This window comes from Emys orbicularis, chromosome 7 (assembly GCF_028017835.1).
Source record: "Emys orbicularis isolate rEmyOrb1 chromosome 7, rEmyOrb1.hap1, whole genome shotgun sequence".
Lineage (NCBI taxonomy): Eukaryota > Metazoa > Chordata > Testudines > Emydidae > Emys > Emys orbicularis.
Window position 1 is genome coordinate 93313339 of NC_088689.1, and position 18503 is coordinate 93331841.

An 18503-nucleotide genomic window follows, 5' to 3' on the forward strand; every position below is an offset into this window, starting at 1 on the left:
ATGCCATGTGTACAAAGATGTAGTTAAGAGTCTGTCAGCACTTCCATTATAAATCCCTCACCTCTTGTATTGATCTACCCTTACCTTCATGAAAAATGTGTTTCACTGTGTCCAAATGAGAAACATGACATTTGAATTTGGAGCCAGAAGTGACATTTTTCCTGTAATTCTTAGATTAGTTTGGCAATTCTTATATGAAGAGAATTAAAATACAAGATAAAATTATATCAAATACTACTGTATTTGAAAATAAATGGCTATGAATGTTAAAATGATAGATATTCAGCTCTAATAACAGACACTAAAACTAAGTCTGTGCCAGTGGTAATGTAACAAATTGGATTGTATCACGATTACATACCTGTTCACCCTTTGTTTTCATTTTCAATTCAGTGGGAACAATGTAATTTTCACACAATCCAAAAGATAATCTTTTTCACTTATTTAATACTATTCAGTACTTTGGAAAGGAATAAATTATGTGTCTTCTGACCACACAATCAAGACCCTCAATCAACATTTATACATCAGCGCCATCTTACTTGCACAGCTGCAGAATAAATTTTTCAAATCTTAATGGCCTCTAGTATTCTCAGAGACTGATCATCCATCTTTATTTGTTTTAGGTCCTTAGTTTTTGTCTCAGTCTACTGAAGCTTATCGCAGAAATTTAACTGCCTTTCATGGAAGCCACAGTAGCTTAGAAAGCATCCAACTTCTACATATGTTTCTGTATACCCTTCAGAATAAATCTTGGAAGACTGTAATCACAATACTGATCATTGAAAAGTCAAAGGGAGGCAGCCTTCATGAATGGCTGCCAACAGCAGGGGCCCTGTTCATGTGGCTTTGATATTCCAGAAACTTGGAATTACTTCAGCCTTTAGAAAAAGTCCCTTTGTAGGTTACCAAAAATCCGTATTCCAAAGAAATGTAAAAAATGAAAAGGAAGAAAGAAAAATGAGAGAGAGGCTTGCTCTGATGGAACCTCCCTGTCTTAAACTTCCCTTGAGATACCACTTCTGCAACTTTTAAGGAATAGGTTTTGGTCTTCTAAACTTTGAAATTTTTATTCATTTTCTTTTTTTCTTCTTCAACTTGTTGCTTTATAGTTAAACTGATATATAGTTCTCATGAGAATTATGTCCCCCCTACTGAAATTGATTAATTTTAAGGATATTTTATATTTATGCTATATTTTCTGAATAGAAGTAGACTTGGGAGCAGAGCACAGTGTTAAATTGCTTAGAATGATTGAGTGAAATAATATAGCTCATCTGAAGGCAAGCAATCACTTGGCATACAAAAATATGTTGGGTTAGAGAAGTTTAAACAATCTCATCTGAATTAATTACAGTTTAATTGTAATTAAGTTGAAGAACGACATAGATTTTCTCATTTTAAATAAATATTCTAATTCCCCCTCGTTTCATGAAAATCAGCAACAAATTAATCTTCTGATCCTGAAATTGCATAAGTGGCTTAACATTAGAGACAAAGCAGTTTGTTAAGTATCTGTAAAATAAGCACAGATTGATGCTGCAAAGATAATATTAATTTGACCTGTAATCTGTATTCTGACTAGTTTTAGCTCTATGTTGGTAAGTATAATCTATGAGAGGACGAGTGCCATTGCCAGGATCTGGAAGTACATGCACAAACATGTGAACCATGCATTCATTGAAATTGCGTTCAGCAGAAGAAATGAAAATCCAAATCTCTAGTTTGGAGTTTAAGCAGTTCCAGGTTCTGGGGCAATTTCAAGTATATATCAAACTGTAAACTAGAATGTGTTTCCAGAATATGCAGACTGTAGTTAATGAGGGTGGCTATATAAAAACTGCTCCTCTGTTGGTGTATGATGGCATAATAGAACAGTTTGCTGTTTTTCCTCCTTAATCAGAAGATTAGAGTATGCGGATTTTCCCTCTTCTCTTAAGAATGTATTTTTCATCTCAAGAGGAGGTAACAAAATTCTTTCTACCTTTCCTTAGGAATGATGTATGTTTTCAAGGGGTTACTTTTCCTAATTAGTTGTGTACACAGGAATAAAAATTCCTGGGAAAGATCATTAGCTGGTACAAATTATCATAGCTCTATTGACAATGGAACTATGACAGTTTATATCACCTGAAAATCTGTCCCCCTGTTGTTATGGGCATAACATCCTGTGAGTTAACTGTATATAATTCACCTATAAAAGAGAGATTTTCTTTTCTTTTGCATTATTTTTTTTCAATGTCACAATGAAAGCTTCTGTGATACATTGATAGATTAATGACAATCCTGTTGATTTATTTGAAGTCTGTTGAATTACTTTTAATAGATATACCTCTACCCTGATATAACGCTGTCCTCGGGAGCCAAAAAATCTTACCACATTATAGGTGAAACCGTGTTATATCGAACTTGCTTTGATTCGCTGGAATGTGCAGCCCCACCCCCCCGGAGCACTGCTTTACCGCGTTATATCAGAATTCGTATTATATCAGGTCGCGTTATATCTGGGTAGAGGTGCATATTGGAAGGAATTACTTAGACACCCCCACTACACAGCATACTAAGGACAGTACTGCTAATGCCACTGGTTGCATTAAAGCCAGAACAATACTAAGCCAAGAATTAATGCATTAATGTAACAATACTAAGCCAAGAATTAACAATACTAAGCCAGAACAACAATATAGTTGTAGCCATGTCAGTAGCAGAATATTAGAGAGACAGAAGTTGGTCCAATAAAAGATATAACCTCACCCACCTTGTTCCCCCCCAAGAATTAATGTCAAAGCAAGCCAAAGCAAAGTGGGATTCTCTTTAGTCTTCACTCCTAGTATTAAAATAACGAAGGGAGGGAATTTTTAACATCCTGGTACTGTCTACTTCCTTATTAGTAGCTAGTATAGCCAGATCTTTTCCTCACGTGATATTAGTAACTCCCATTACTAGTATCCAGTGATGGGAGAACGGAGCCCCTCAGGATTCTAGTAATGAAGTTTTTGACAGTGTCCCAATTCTACTCTCAGGGGGAATCAGTGCAAAGGATCAAATGTATAAGAAGGAAGAGAAGAGATCGAGCCAAGACAAGAAAATAACTTTGTATTTTGTCCTTTTTTATGTCCCAGGGACTGCTTCATATTGAATTCCTAAATTTCAAAGTAGTTTGTTCAGCATAAGCAAGTACAGGTCAGAGTTCCTCCCAGTCAATGCCAATTTAAATCAAACATTTATCTCTAACTGGCCAAGAATTCAAATGCAGACAACTAGAATGCAAAATAACTAAAGCTGACAAGCAGAACTGGCTTCATCTACTATATTCACACACACAAGCTATGTTAAAGTAATGCCAGGAGTCTGACATAAATGCCTTGAAATCCAGACTGAGGGGATCAAACTCCATCTTTACTTCACCATTTGCACCTAGATACCATAAGGTGGGGTCCAGCAGTGAGTGATTCTACAACTATGATCCCAATCCTGCAAATTCTTACTCTTCTGAATAGCACTCCTCCCTCTTATAAGTAGTTCTATGGAAGCCATTAGGACAACTCAGGAAGTAAAGGTTTGGACATTAGGGCTCCATATTTGCTGCCTTATGAAAGGACAAAAGTGCACACACTGAACTGCATTGCTTTTGCTAATTGAAACCAGATCTTTGATAGTATTTTACCTCTTTTTAGGATTTGTGAATAGGTTCCTTTAATGTAAGTCAGAAAAGGAGGATCGCTCTATTAAATTACCCATAAATTGCCACACGAGAGGTCAATGGCTTGTTTCAAGCAACTGTAATAACCTTTGTAGAAGATGTGCTTAGATCATTTTAGTCACTTTAGTACTGTATGAGTACAAAAGCTTAATAAAAATGTGCAAAATATTAGTAGTAAAAATCTTATTCCAAACTCTCAGAAGCAGTTTCAGTGCATGCAGACTAGCCACTTTTCAAAGTTAACTTTTCACTTTGCCTAATATGATTGTTTTAAGCTTTGCGTTTTACCACTGAAGAAGTCCTAAGAAACCAATACATTACTTTTTCACACATTCATATAATTACTAAATAGCCACACTAAAGTGTATAAAGAGTAAAAATTGTCAGGAATTTTCAAATGAAGAAGAGGAGAAAAGCAACAGCATTCAGAAGCACAGAGCAGCACAGCAGCATCATAACCTTGGTTCAGGCCCAAAGACATCTGTAATTCTGCCAACACAGAAGACACTAGAATTATCCAAGGATCCAAATGCAAGCATTAGAAGGAAATCTTTCAAAGCTTGGTGTCTCATCCAAAGAGGCAAAAAAGGGGAGATATACCAGGACTTGTTTAGGGAGATTAAATTAGAAACATTTTCTCTATTAAAATAAAACAAAACAGAGTTTTACTTAACCTCTGCTTTTCCAGATACTAAAATATTGTTCTGCATAGATGGTGGGTTAGATAAGATTTCATTTTTGATTAGACTGAAGATTTTGTTTTGTTTTTGCATCAATTAATTTTTATATGTTCCACTTTCCTTGTGGTAACTACCCAATTAATTCACATTTAATTATTTGAAAGCGCTGCCTTAAGTCAACAGAAGGCAGGAAAGTTAAACAGAAAATTTAAAGGCTTCTAATTCATGCACATACATGCACATTTGTGTGTGCAAGATGAGCAGTTGTTCACCTAACAGCAGATAGAATCTCTGTGTATGCATGCAAATATTGTAGGTAATTGTGGACATTTTTCATGTTGCAGACATTTTCACACACTAATCCTGCAAGTGCATGCTATTCAAGGAAGGGACCATTTCTTTACTTCTTTTTAATGGAACAAAGTCATGAAGCCTAAAATCTTGGAGCCAGTATTCTAAGGCTTACTTTGGTTCAATATTTTACCCTCATCCTGAAATGCATCTCATGTCTCCCAAAGCAAGAACTGTAACACTGTTTAAATTCCAATTTCTCTGTTCATGCCAAGGGACTTGCATCCCCCAAACCCAGGGAAATGGGATTATTTGTGATTGCAAATTCCCATTTACACAGTTCTCCATCCTCCTGCTTTGCTTGCCTGCCTGCCTGCAGAAAGGATTCTTAAAATTCTAGTCCTACATCACATACGTCCCTTTAAGATGGTCTAGACTCTACCTTACATTTTCAAAAAATGGCTTATTTTAGGGTTGCCTCAATTATCAGCCCAACTTGAGACACCTAGGAGTTAATTTTCATTTGTGCTGAGTACCTCCATTTCCTATTGACTTCACTTGACGTTATGGGCACACAGGAAAGTTAGGCTCTAAGTGTCCCAACATGGGATCTTAAAATTAATTATGACTCTTGAGAATTTCATCATACATTTTGTGAGTCTACTGTAATTTTGTGAGAGAATATCACTTTCTGGTTTACTTTACTGTTCTTTAGCTGCTAGGAAAAGAAAAATGCAATAAACAGATCAGTGTATCCATGGCAATGTGCAGTTCACCTTCTAACATTTCAACACAACTGGTAATACTCTCTTCTTTCACATCGTTCCATATTTTCAAAAATTTAAAATAGCAATAGTGACCTCTAAGTTGGCATCTCCTCTCAGTTAGTGACCAGCTGAGTTAAAGGCCCCTCAGCTTCACCATGGACCTTCAAATCTTCCAGCTAGTCATTAACAGCAAGGAAATACCCTCCCAATTAGTAATTATTGCTCAAAGTCTGATGGTCATCACCACCATAAATTCTGAAAAACAGTTACTCAGCATTCTGCTTTGGAAAACTACAGAAAGGAATTTAAATCTCTTTGAATGCTAACTACATGCAATATTTTAGTATTCTAAAATTTCTAGGGCTATCATCCATTTTAACTCATGAGTTTGTGTAAACTATATTTATATCCATCATATTATTTCTATTTATCTTTCATAGATATAAATATGTAGACATTGCAGTTCAAATAAAATAAGGTGCCGCATCTTTAATTCAGTGGAGTTGCTCTCAATTTATACTGATATAATACGTCACAATTTAGGTATAGTCTGTAATGGATTCATGGCTACAGGCATTTGTAGGAAAAGGTGGAGACTGTGTCTGCATCATGTACTGAGTGCATATACCCAACTTTTGTCAAAATATTTCATAACTTCACGGTCACAGTAGATCCAAGATTATTTCTGTATTCCCAGGTAGTGACCCAAAGTGTTTTCTGCAGCCAGTGAGGACACTACAGCCATTTTTCTCTATTGTGGACCTCTCAATAATCATGCAGATCTTTCTTAATTCCAAGCTTCAATACAGCAATTGACTCTACATTGGGCTCATCTTGAAGTATGTGCAGAAGTTCTAGATCATCCTTTGTGATTCTTGTGGGAATGAAAACATAGAATTTGTACTCAAGTCTCTGAACATACATCCTGTTCTCTTCGGGGTACATAGCAAGGTACTATTGAATGATCTTTAAACACCTGCATGTGATGTGGTTTATAGAGAGCACACTTATCAACTTATATATCATTAAATCAATTAAGATCAGCAGAGAAGCCGTTTCATCCCAAAATGAAGTATGAAGACTTCCGCTGGGATTTTCAAAACTGCTCAGTGTTGGCCTAATTCTGTTCCTGTTGAAGCCAAATGGAATTATATGGGAGCAGAATTAGGCTACTGCTGAGACTTCAGAAATCTCACTCTTCATGTTCAGTAGGATGGCTTTCTGAATTGAGGGTCTCCACCATTAGAATGCACCCTGCTTGGGAGCCTAATAGAGCCAGAATCAAGCAACATTCAGTGCAAGGTGCAAGAGGTATTTTATTATTTAGGATGTAATTGTTTATTTTCTTCTTGTTTTGTGTTTGAATATTCTTTAAAGTTAGTGGCTACCCCAGTGACAAAAGCTTATAGCAATCAGCAAAATAACTAGCCAAGCTGAATCACATATACAGAACACCACAAATAAAACCCAGTGACCTCAGAACCTTTGAGTCCATAAACACAGGTCTCTATTAGGTGGGCGAAAGGAGAATTTAGTAATAGTAGACTTTTATCCTTTGGAAGGCAACCTCTTGAGGATAATATAGGCACATATAGTTGCTTGATACTGCATCCCCAGAGGGTGGGAATAGAGCAGTTAGCATTCAATAACTATTATATTGTATTTACAAGTGTAATCCTTAGAAGTGAAAATGTATCATCTGGATTCAGGGAATTCCAAATGGAATTTAAAAAGAGAGGGACTTCAAAACACTAGCAGGGCTCAAACCAAGTGAAAATTCTACTGTGAGACTAAACTCTAAACCTAAGATGGACTCCAAATTACAACATTACCAAGAAAACATGGACAGATGGATGAGAAAGGAATAAAATAAAAAGGGGGGAATGTACACCTCAAACATTAGAAGGAGCCCAGAAGAGCTTTTATTTGGGTCTAGCAAATAGGAACCAATATGTAAGGAATTTGGGGTCACAAACTAATGGACACCACAGTCACCAATTTGAATCACAAATTTGTGGCATTAGAGAGAGAACCCTAGGACCTCTAGGTGGCGATCGGGGGAGGTCCCGGATGACTGGAAAAAGGCTAATGTAGTGCCCATCTTTAAAAAAGGGAAGAAGGAGGATCCGGGGAACTACAGGCCAGTCAGCCTCACCTCAGTCCCTGGAAAAATCATGGAGCAGGTCCTCAAGGAATCAATTATGAAACACTTAGAGGAGAGGAAAGTGATCAGGAACAGTCAGCATGGATTCACCAAGGGCAAGTCATGCCTGACTAACCTAATTGCCTTCTATGATGAGATAACTGGCTCTGTGGATGAGGGGAAAGCAGTGGATGTGTTATTCCTTGACTTAGCAAAGCTTTTGATACAGTCTCCCACAGTATTCTTGCCGCCAAGTTAAAGAAGTATGGGCTGGATGAATGGACTGTAAGGTGGATAGAAAGCTGGCTAGATCGTCGGGCTCAACGGGTAGTGATCAATGGCTCCATGCGTAGTTGGCAGCCGGTTTCAAGCGGAGTGCCCCAAGGGTCGGTCCTGGGGCCGGTTTTGTTTAATATCTTTATTAATGATCTGGAGGATGGTGTGGACTGCACTCTCAGCAAGTTTGCAGATGACACTAAACTGGGAGGCGTGGTAGATACACTAGAGGGTAGGGATCGGATACAGAGGGACCTAGACAAATTAGAGGATTGGGCCAAAAAAAACCTGATAAGGTTCAACAAGGACAAGTGCAGAGTCCTGCACTTAGGACGGAAGAATCCCATGCACTGCTACAGACTAGGGACCGAATGGCTGGGTAGCAGTTCTGCAGAAAAGGACCGAGGGGTCACAGTGGACGAGAAGCTGGATATGAGTCAACAGTGTGCTCTTGTTGCCAAGAAGGCTAACGGCATTTTGGGCTGTATAAGTAGGGGCAATGCCAGCAGATCGAGGAACGTGATTGTTCCCCTTTATTCGACATTGGTGAGGCCTCATCTGGAATACTGTGTCCAGTTTTGGGCCCCACACTACAAGAAGGATGTGGAAAAATTGGAAAGAGTCCAGCGGAGGGCAACAAAAATGATTAGGGGTCTGGAGCACATGATTTATGAGAGGCTGAGGGAACTGGGATTGTTTAATCTGCAGAAGAGAAGAATGAGGGGGGATTTGATAGCTGCTTTCAACTACCTGAGGGGGGGTTCCAAAGAGGATGAAGCTCAGCTGTTCTCAGTGGTGGCAGATGACGGAACAAGGAGCAATGGTCTCAAGTTGCAGTGGGGGAGGTCTAGGTTGGATATTAGGAAACACTTTTTCACTAGGAGGGTGGTGAAGCACTGGAATGCGTTACCTAGGGAGGTGGTGGAGTCTCCTTCTTTGGAGGTTTTTAAGGCCTGGCTTGACAAAGCCCTGGCTGGGATGATTTAGTTGGGAATTGGTCCTGCTTTGAGCAGGGGGTTGGACTAGATGACCTCCTGAGGTCCCTTCCAACCCTGATATTCTATGATTCTATGACCTCTAGCTCCCACAGGCAGGCCTGTACCCCTTTGGGGTCAGGGAAGGATTTGTAGTAGAAGTCTCTGTAGACTGTAGCCCCACGAGAAGCATAATAGCGAACGTATTTGAACAGATTTGGCATGCCGACCAGTAGAAGGCACCACAGCGATGCCAGCTATTATAAATTTACACTGGTGAGTCAGTAGTACAAAGACCTTTCTGTTACAGTTTATAATTAGAATAGAGCAACAGCGCCATTCTTTTTTTATTCACTTTTGACCAGTAATAAGTAATAAGTATCGTATTCCAAAGAGTCGCCTTATTATAGAAACTCATTGATATGTTCTAGTTCAATATAGCTAATGCCAAAGATAATTTGCATCACCACTCAGCATGGCTGTTCTAATTGCATTATATAACACTTTCATTTTTTTTTAATGTGCACACATGTAGTTAGAAAATGTTTTGAAATAATTTTGTAAAGTTATGTTTAACGGGAATCTTAATTTGAGTCTAAAGCACTTCTCTCTGGAGCTTACCAAGATGTAGTCTTGCCAGTACAACTTTCAGGCATATGTTTAACTTATGGATTTTGTGAGTACTTGTGTTTTTAGAGTGGGAAGGAGAAACTACCAGTGTTATGGGGGGAGTTAATCAAGTCTGACCCCAGATTAAACTATTTTTACCAAGTCTGACCCCAGGTTAAATTATTTTTTGTAGATAACAGAATAAATTAAATTTCTGTGGATCAGGGCTTTACATGTATATTTTTATAAACTTTCAAGTGGAAACGGGGAAAGATTTTGATTTTTAAAAAAGCAGATGTGTACAGTACTCTTACTTTAACTTAAATAAATATTATCGAAAAATAACTTCCTAATGTTGTCCAAGGTCAGTTTTATTCTTCTGCAATGTTTTTACAGCTGCTACTGATGTTAAAGAAATATTTCTCTCTGCTTCACAAGCCACAAATACCACATCATTTGATCAGTGATGAACATCTGTCCAATTTCAGCTGAAGAATAACATTGCCTTGATACTCTTTACTCTATACAACAGCATATATCCTTTTATTATAGATTTCCATTCATAACTACACATCCCTTTCTTTGGAATCCAGGAGGGACTGTGGTTATGGTTGTCCCATAAAACACCACCTTTTATGGGACAAACAAGATGAGAATTTAAGTCAGGGTCTAGTAGGTTCAAGAATTTGCTGATACCGCATATATCTTATGTTTTATATAAGTTTAGTCCTTAAATTTTTAAGCTTGCATTCTGCTTTCCACGCCATTTATGTGTAGAATGTTTAGATAAATCATGATTTATAGTTCCATAATGCTGCAATACATGCTTTGTTTACAAATATTACTGATTTCCTGAATTTTTCCTATCCCCCTTCATTTAAAACATACCTAATAATAAGAGTCTCTGCTCTGGAGTTAATTTTAAATCTGTAAACCAGCTAGGTTTTTCTCATAATTGATTTTACTACTTGATGCAACTAGCTCTGATACTGACTAAAACCAAATATTTTACAGTTGGTACCATCTTTTCCAAGTAAAATAAGTGCAACCTGAACTCAGTGTTTGAACATAGAACATAAGAACAGCCATACTGGATCAGACTAATGGTCCATCTAGACTAGTATCCTGTCTTCCGATAGTGGCCAATGTCAGGTGCTTCAGAGATAATGAACAGATCAGGTAATCATCAAGTGATCTATTCTCTGTCGCCCATTCCCAGGTTCTGGCAAACAGAGGCTAGGGACACTTCAGAGCGTGGTTTTGCATCCCTGCCCATCCTGGCTAATAGCCATTGATGGACCTATCCTCCATGAATTTATCTAGTTCTTTTTTGAACCCTGTTATAGTCTTGGCCTTCACAATATCCTCTGGCAAAGAATTCCACAGATTGACTGTGCATTGTATGAATGTCTGGTTTCCAAAGGACACTGTTTCTAGTAGATAGGAAATTATTTCTTCTTCTTTCTTTGCATACTGCATGCTAGTGTTGGTGCTATGAAATGTTTACAACTTTGCTTTTCTGAGCTGAAAAGCAAGTTAAAAATTTGGCCACCAAAACTAAAGTTGGAGGAATTTTTAGGCAGTACCATTCTCAAAATGTTTGTTTGTATCTAAGAACCTGAAACAGCTGTGGCTTCATCCTGCAGATTTTATTCACAAGAACAGTCCTTATTCACAAGAATAACTTCAATTACTTCACCCCTTACTCGCACAAATAGTTCCACTGACCTTTTGAGTCGGTGGCACTACCTGTGAGAGGAAAGAGGAGGTGGCAGGATTAGGCCCCATATTTGTGGGCATAAAGAATGAGGATTTGTGAGAGCAGTAGCCACTCTGAACACAGGGATTGAGAGCTAATCAAAGTGGAGAGATTTGTATAATAACCATGAACCAGATATGGACCTCCCTAGATTTACATGTGCAGGAAACCTACCATCTTGCACATGGAACACACATTTAGGCACCTGCCCACCCCATCCACTCCCACCCAAGGGTAAGTGCAAAGAGAAGGAGTTTAGACCAGATGGTCCATGAAGAGAAGTGCGTATCCAGTGGTAAGGCTGGATGTGGATACTTATTGCTATCCACACAAAACTTATCTTGAAAAGAAATACAGCCCCAGTCTATATTATCTTTGTTGCAGAGGCCCACGCCCCTCAATTCCCTCTTCCCCCGATTTAACTGATCCCAAGGAGGTAAGGGGAATCCTGGCAGACTGACTCAATTCGAGCCCTACACTCCTCCCCTCCCCTCCTACAAATTAGGATAAATTCACCACATTTGGGGCAGGGCCTCCAGGCTTTACCATGGGGAAACAAATCCTACATAGCCCCAACAAGATGTTATAGGGGAATCTCCATGAGGAGATCCTCAAAAAGGGAGACTCCCCTTCTGTGGCTTTCAGCACAATAATTTTGCAAATTTCTTTGCTCTGATTCTCTCAGAATAATTTTCAGCTAATCAGACTACAAAGATTTGCATACTTTACAGTTCCTGAGGCAATTGTTGTGCAAATTGGACCACCTCACACTTGCAGTTGTGGGGAGGAACTGGATAAATGAGTGTAAAATGTGGGTGTGTCAGTAAAGGCACAGCATCTCAGCACTCCGTTTGGCTGAGCCAATTCACCACAATATAATTTATGTTCTTAGCATTTTGAGAGATATAGGCTTTGGGGGTATTGTTTCCTAAGAAAATAATATTTACTACTATGACTGTTTAATTGCAATACATGAGACATTTGCACCATTGATGGGGTTTCCAATGAATACGATTTTATGGGATTAAAAAGAATTGTAGAAAAGGTGTTTAATAATGCCCCCTTTTCTGATTTATTCAGGGAGTAGCTTCGGCAGTAGTTTCCAAAACACTAAACACTGGGTGAGAGCATGATGGTTGCTTTGGCCCAATGCTGTACTTGGATTTTGTAAAAGTTACTTGGAAATAAGTAGGGCACTTGCATAATTGACTTTTTTAGTTTGAAAATATTATTCACATGTATAAAAGCATGCTTAAAGGAAAGAATAACAAGGGATCTATGAAGTCAGTATAGATGTTTTGTATATATGCACATAAGAAAATACATCCTTTGTGTATATGATTTGGGTATTACATTGTATGGCGAGAATAAGATTCACTAATATTGTGCATCATGATGGTTCTGGAATTACTTCATAGTTAAGGTTGGGTTGAGATCTTCACCAAGAGCATAATTTAAATCCCTCAGGCAGACAATGAATTTAGTCTCCAGAGCTGAATAAATTTAATTACATAATAATAATACCACCAACTCGCATATAGCGTTTTTCATCAGTATAGACAGCTCTAGGTGCATGGAAGATTTCTTCCATCGACCTAGCTACCGCCTCTTGGGAGGGTGGATTACCTATGCCAACAAGAGACCCCTCCCATCGGCATAGGTAGTGTCTGCACTGAAGTGCTACAGCTGTGCTGCTAAAGTGTTTCAAGCCCTAAGCTAGGACAGCCTTGGGATATTCTAATTTATGCCTCTCTGGCTCTGGCCCCTCTGGAGATTTGGAGGGTGGGGCGGGGCATCAGGGGACTGTAAGGTCTGGAGTATGAACCACTACAGTGGCTCGATGTGACTCAGGGATTCCCCCACAGAGGGGAACCCTCCACTAGCTGGCCAAACTGGCAGTACAGCTGCTCCACACTGCCAAAACAGTAGTGGGGCTGGAAAACCTGACCCATCAATTTTTAATTCTACTTGCTATTAGTGTAGCTATTACAGCTCATGTGGATACCGTGGCCCTGAACCTGCAAACACTTACGTATATGCTTAACTTTGTCCACATCAGTAATCCTGTTGAAGAGAATGGGACTACTCACCTGGCTTAAATGTTTGCAGGATCAGTGCTTTAGTAAGTTCATCCACACTGTTCTCAGGAAGACTACATGAGCTGTAGTATCTAGAAACCATGAGGTAAATTAAGAGTAGAGTGGAGGTGGACAGTATATTAACAACGTATAAAGCCTACTTTAAATTAATTTCCCCATTTTTTCCTCCAAACATGAAGTGTTGGCCAATATTTCAGACAAGGGTCTTGTAGGTAAGACATGGGAGGTAATTATTCTGCTCTACTCAGCACTAGTGAGGACGCAACTGGAGTTCTGTGTGCAGCCTTGAGTTCCACACTTTAAGAAAAATGTGGACAAATTGAAGAATCCAGAGGAGAGCAACAAAAATGATAAAGGTTTAGAAAATGTGAGCTATGAGGAATGGTTGAAAGAATTGGGCATGTTTAGTCCGGAGAAGAGAAAACTGATGGGGGGACATAACATATGTAAAAGGTTGTTACAAAGAAGATGGTGATCAGTTGTCCTCCATGTCCACTGAGGGTAGCACAAGAAGTAATTGGCTAATGTGCAGCAAAGGAGATGTAGGTTAGATATTAGGAAAATCTTTCTAACTATAATGATAACTAAGCACTGGAACAGGTTATTGAGGGAGGAGGTTGTGGAATCCTGCAGGTTTTTAAGAACGGGTTAGACAGATATCTGTCAGGAATGGTCGAGGTTTACTTGGTCCTGCCTCAGCTCAGGGGGCTAGACTTGATGACCTCATGAGGTCCCTTCCAGTTCTACATTTCTGCAATTCTGTAAGTTACATCCAGTCAAAATAGATCTGTTTTTTTCTCAAGAGCTGTTTTCCACATTGAAAGTGTACAAATGAATGTATTTAAATACAAAACTGAACATTTTTGTAGTCACTTCACAAAGAGCAGAGTTTATGGGGATGATAAAATCAAAAGAAACAGAATGGTGAAAATGTTCACATCAACTTAGTGAAAGCTACCTGGCCATGTCTATTCAACACATCTCTAGGCAGAGATGACTTTCAAAACTTAGTTTTTGTGGGTTTAAGTCAAATGTTTACCATTATATTTATATGTGATAAAATTTAATATAGTCTGACACTTTTTTGCATTGCCAGATCTCAATGGACTTATAAGGATTTTAACAGGCTCGAAGTGCTGCTGAGCTTCAGCCACGAGGCTTCCTTTATAGTTTGAGACATGCCACTCTTCATTAAATCAATGAAACTGGTGTCTGAGATTACAAATCTGTGCCCAATATCTGTCATCTCTGTTATAGTGTGGTGCCAGTTGCTCAAATACAAAATATTGTTTCCATTATAGAAAGAAAAGTGTTTAACCCAGAAAGAATCCAGCTAACTTCAAAGATGGAGAACCCTACACTCAATAGGTAGCAGTGCAGGGTACTTATCTATTTACCTTGCTGTTTACCAAAACACTAACTCTACTTATGCTGCCTGCCTCACTGAGTTAAGTTCATCACAAGAATGGCATAAAAAACAGTTTAAAGAATGTTGGTATTTATAAAAAGTTATTTTAACTCTTGACACACAATTAGCATTTCAAAAATACACTTTTTGTATACAGGTCCTTGAGTATGGTTGGTTTTTTATATGAAAATCAATTAAAAATGGGTACCAGGGATGAAATTCTGGCCCCCCTCAACAGCAAAACTCCCACTTATTTCAATGGGTCCAGGATTTCACCCCAAGAATTTATCAGAGAAATTTTCTTAGTATAAGCTTGAAACCGGTGCTTCTCATATCCCATTCATTTGAAGAAATCAGTACAGCACAATGGGAATATTTGGCACATTACTGTTTAGCTAAAGTGAAGCCATTCTGAATCTTTCCAGGCATTTCTGAATCCATGAAGCTAACCTTCAATATAGACTGTTTTTGAGATTTCTTTAATAGAGTAATAATAACTTTAGCACTATTAGATGCTTAGCATTACTGATTAATTATTCCTCACAACCCCCTATGAGGTAAAAGCTCTCCTGAGAAGTGCTGCTCACCCTCAAAGAGATGAAGGCACCCTGCCTTCCCGCTGAAGTGAACTGTGGGGTAAAACCACTCAGCTGCTCACAGTTAGTGCCCAGTACTTTATGCCTTGAGAGGCTGATAGGCTAAGCAATTAGGCCAAGGCCACACACAAAGTCAGTGGCAGAGCTGGCATTATAACTCATGAGTTCCTGGCTGATAGCCTTGTGCTGAATCCACTAACCCATCGCACTGCCCTTCCTGGTACATACAACACTGGTGCATTTAAAATTCTCTCTCTCTCTCTTTGCCATCCTCTCACATGTAAGTGACAGGATCAGAGGGTGCCTCTCGCTCTATATTTGTTAGAAAGTCCATGATTTTCACCAGGTTACTCAGGGTATTTGGTAGCTATGGATGTTTAGAAAAAGACAACCTAAAGCCACAATAACACCCTGTCAGAAAAAGACAAAGTGTTGCCCCACTAATCACATGGACAAAAGTCACAGTGAAAAGTGCTTGGCCCAGACTTAATTAATTTCTCTATTTGTTTCTTTTTGGGGATCCAACATGAATGTTCAGGTTTCTGAGTGGCCTCATACATTCAGCTAATGGCTGGAGTAAGGTCTATTGATTTAACCCTCCCCCCAAATCACAAATGACCTCAGAGGAAAAGGAACTGAAGTTGAAATATAGTTTAATAACTTCAATACATGTCCTAGATTGTGCTGTATAAAACAGGACAGCTTAAGGCATTGCCTCAGTTTTCAGACTCATTGTAAAATTTACAGGTATTGCTTTGTTTGTTTACTTTGTGTAACTGAGATATATCATTTTGCATGAGGGAAAATGCTTCTCAATTCTGCAAGAGTTTTAAAGTCTTAACAACCCTCACATCAAAGGGATCAATCCAGTTCCCATTGAAGTTAAGAGTTAAACTCCCATTGACTTCAATGGGTGAAAGAGCCAAGGCCCAAGTTCTTTTATTAAAATATTTGGAGTTCTGTAAATGTTAAAATCAAACAAAAATCTAGCTTTACTGTATCATCTTATTTACTATAAAAGTGGTGCTAGGGAAAGCAGAGGTTTAGGGTATGCTGGTTTTTGGCAAAAAGTATAACTGTGCGAGGGAGTGAGAGTGGAATAGGATTTCTGATCCTCCAGGACTCTCCTGCAGTCTCCAAGAATTAAAAATTAATCTTTAATTAAAGATTGTCATGTAATGAAACCTCCAGGAATATATCCAACCAAAATTTCATCACTAGAGTGGAGGTGAAATATACTGTGGCCCTGATTCTACAATCCACCCAAGAGTGGAGAGGCGTGGCTACGAGAAGCCACTTGTTGCTCCCTGATTCAGACCTGCCTGGCCTGGTGGGAAAATTAATGCTGCAGGAGGACAGCCCTAATTTATGCTAGGGGAGGATCTGGTGTAGCAGAGGACTGTTCCCTCTCCCCTCCTTGTCCCCACACCCCTAGAAAACCCCCAATACACTTCCTCCTTCCCCTTTTGCTCTGGGGTTGCAGGGAAGCCGGCTGGGGCAGAAGAGCTACTTCAGCCAGATTTCTGTCAGTACAGAGTTCCCCCATATGGGGGATTTCTCTCCACTGGTCTTTTCCAGTCACTTTAAGACCACTTTGCATTGCCTATACGGTGCAACGTAACCATAGCAGACTAAAGAATACAGCTCTATATGTTTATAGCAAATATGATATATATATATATATATATATATATATATGTGTGTGAACATTTATTGTGTATAACTCTATGCCTTCCTACAGCATGAATAAATACCACGTAATGTAATTAATATTAAACACAGGGCCCCATCACATAGCCCTTCCTCATGTGAATGGTCCAATTGACTTCAGCAGAACTGTTTGTGTGAGTTAGGGCTTGAGGATGAAGTCCAAATATATTTGTAAATTTTATTTTTGTAATTTTATTTTCTGCCTCCATTACTTATAGATGAACAGTGAGATAGAGAATAGCAGAAATCTACCTTTTATAAAATGTATTTGGAGAAACCCTCCAACTCTTGAACCTTGTAATTTGCCTTATCCTAAAGGAATACTGTATGTAATGAGTATCTCAGGTTTCTTCTCTACTGTCAAATCCAGCAAAACCTCAAGTTATGAATACATCAGACAAATAGTTTTGTGTAATAATTTTAAGCTACAATAAGAGTAACTGATATTTCTGTCTACACCTCAAATTACCCCCATCTGTAATCTTTCGTGTAGGTACCTTTATAAAAAGATTGCTTAACACAATCAGATTAGATAACAATTTAACTGATGGCCACAAATAGAGCTTAGAGTTTGTCATGGCTACAAAGATTTTCTGTCAGTGTATAAAAGCAATTAATCAGTATGCAGAAGGTATTGCCTATCCCATAGATATGCTAATTTTGTGACACTTTGGAAACTCATGTTCTACATTTACTGTTCACACTGGATTGAAGTTAACCATCCACAGCTTGAGCAAAATGCAAGACTGCAAAATGTCACATTTTCTTATCCCTGTGTTGTCTAATTTTGAGATCTTTAGGGTTTTTTTTTTCTATATGTTGATTACTATGTGAAACTCAGTAATCTTATGAGTGTACAGTGAAATTTAGCACAGAATTCTGTGACCAATTTTTCTATTGAAAACTTTAAAAAGCCATCAGATGCCTGCTAAATTATTTGTTCCAAAATTACCAAAAAATACATTTAAGACCAATTATATTGTAGTACATCATAGATCAACTAAGTTCAACACATCCCTTTTTTTTTTTTTTTAAACAGAGCACTGTGGCAGCCAGTTGTATCTACAGCATTTATATAAATAATGCACATATATATTATTCATATGATATATATAATTTTTATACTACATATTAAATTGAACAGTAGTAATCTGTCAGTGAACATATTCCTCCCTACTTGCTTTAATTTGAGAACTAATATAGAAGCTGGTTCTTGTAAAGAAAAGGCACTAAATAATTTACTTCAGTAGTTTCAACAGTTTGTAGTCCAGAACATTTACTGAAAAAGCAAGGAAAAAGGAACAGCAACTACCAAATACAAGACCAAATGCATTTTCTTCTATACCTGTCTCTTTAAATGAGATCTTCCAATCATTTTGTTTTGAAACCCTTTTAGAGAATAAACTACTTTGTTAAATGTATTCCCCTAGAGAGTTGTACAGAAAAATAGCACAGCAGTTAATATAGCTACAATTGCTTTTTTACCGG

General features: G+C 38.3%; 2 protein-coding genes across 2 annotated transcripts in view; one reads left to right on the forward strand and one right to left on the reverse strand.

The window, feature by feature from the left end:
* SYN2 (synapsin II) overlaps positions 1–18503 on the forward strand; it is a 442249-nt gene that overhangs the window by 320348 nt on the left and 103398 nt on the right. The window lies entirely within an intron of this gene.
* The window catches only part of TIMP4 (TIMP metallopeptidase inhibitor 4), a 50373-nt gene that overhangs the window by 31710 nt on the left and 160 nt on the right, over positions 1–18503 (reverse strand). The gene's annotated exons all lie outside the window — the stretch shown is intronic.